This window comes from Athene cunicularia, assembly GCF_003259725.1.
Source record: "Athene cunicularia isolate RWA chromosome 2 unlocalized genomic scaffold, athCun1 chr2_part1, whole genome shotgun sequence".
NCBI lineage: Eukaryota > Metazoa > Chordata > Aves > Strigiformes > Strigidae > Athene > Athene cunicularia.
In genome coordinates, this window is record NW_020799095.1 from 89,106,161 (window position 1) to 89,108,089 (window position 1,929).

A 1,929-nucleotide genomic window follows, 5' to 3' on the forward strand; every position below is an offset into this window, starting at 1 on the left:
GCTATTTATCCACCACAGTTACCAAGCAGCTCCAAAACACCATATGGTTTCACATACCAATTTAGCTTAGTAATCACGGCTGTCTTCTGATAAGAGGCTGCAAAAACAAATTCTGCTGACCAATAATTCTGCTGCCACAGTGGGCATAATCCATGAGGTTAATTCGTACAGCTAAATACTTGTTAAAGTTTTACCCAGTTACTGTAAGTAACGTTGAAACAGGCTAATGATAAGACAATTTGAAGTATGTTTTATGTCTAAAATAAATCACTTTCTGCACTGTCATGACACAATCTGTATAAAGTATTAGTAAAATGCAGCATAAGGTTTTGCAGGTTAAACAGCCACTGTGCTGATGTTGTATTTCTGTAAAAAGAGTTGGATGTGTGTATGCCTCATTTTATCTGTGCAAGCACACTGTGCCGCTGTTATCTTCACACTACAATGAAATACCTCAAGCTAAACTGTCAAATATTAACTAGTTCAACTACAGCAAACACGATACTTCTAACTTCAGGACTGCATCTCTCCAAACAATAGTTTCATGCTGCCTAGTCCCTTCTTTTCATCATCACAAAAAATCATCTGAGGTTAATTCTTCCCAATTTTTTTACCACGCCTTTCAAAATTTCAAGGTTCTACTTGGTTGTGTGCCGAGTCTGTTGGCTCAGCGGGTTTTAATTCTCTTTTATCTACCTCTGGAGGCTGAGCTCCATGACGAGAAAACAAAACTCAGAAATAAAAAGATTAAGGATTTGGGGTTTTTTTTCCTTTTTAAACAAGTCACAGCAGCAGGTAGGGAAAGACAACCTCCCTTCACCAACACACTGCTGCTTCTAGGTTGCTTCACTGTCAAGGCTGAAACACAGGTCGAGGGGGTGTCACTGTCTAATTGCTGATGGGATCACTAAGAAGAGGTATGAGGGCAACTGATCACCACCCAAAGGAGGAAACCATAGGGTGTGAGATCACACTCATCTCCACAGCTGCCTGACACTTCCCTTCACTGGTAGCAAGGCGGGCAGCAGAGCAGGAGGAAGAGGTCAGAGAAGGTGCAGAAGGAAATCTCTTCCCACTCCCTCTGCTGTGAGTGGCAGTAGTTGGTTGGGGAGCAGGGTGGAGAGCTGGAGCTGGTACTATCAGACCCCTTTATCTGGAAGTGAAACCCGCTGTTTTATTTGCTTGCAGGGGTGAACAAACCATGAGTCAGTCTGTAAATCCTTGCCTCTAAAAATGCTCTGCTGAACTTGAAATACTGGGTTGTACTACTGCTAGGACATACATCAGTGCTCAGCAATACCCTGTGCCACTCTATGGCTGTGATAAGGAGTAGAAGGGAATTTAAATTTGCATAGTTGGGAGTCTCTGGTATATGAAATGTTCATGTATATTCTCACAGTTGATTGTTATAATTTATACTGCTGATGTTTTAGATCTTTATAATATTCATCTTCATTATAAAGCAATATCCCCTTGGGATCTGGACTGCTACTAAGAAAACAGCATCAAGATCTTCAAAAGTGACCAGAGACACCTGCATGCAATTTCCACAGCATTCTCCGCAATCATAACTTGGAAAAGAAGGTTTCTTTGATCTGGAAGAAATCCAGTGTTACCTAACAGGAAAAAAAATGGTGTTTTTCCTGATCAGAAAACAAGGAAATCAAAATCACTGCTCAGGCATGAAATATGAAAAGTATCAGTACAAAGTAAATGCAATGACTCATCAGAGACTGGGAAGCAATATAAGCTGAGATACACAGTAACAAAGAGGAAGAAGGGAGCTGGGCTTTTTTAGCATTTTAACATTAGTTGCTGAAACTTCCACACTAACAAGTATTGCTGATCTTATCAGATGGAAATTTGGAGGAAGTATGTACACTAATAATTAAGAATGTAATCAGGTCTTTGACAATAATGCAAGTGATT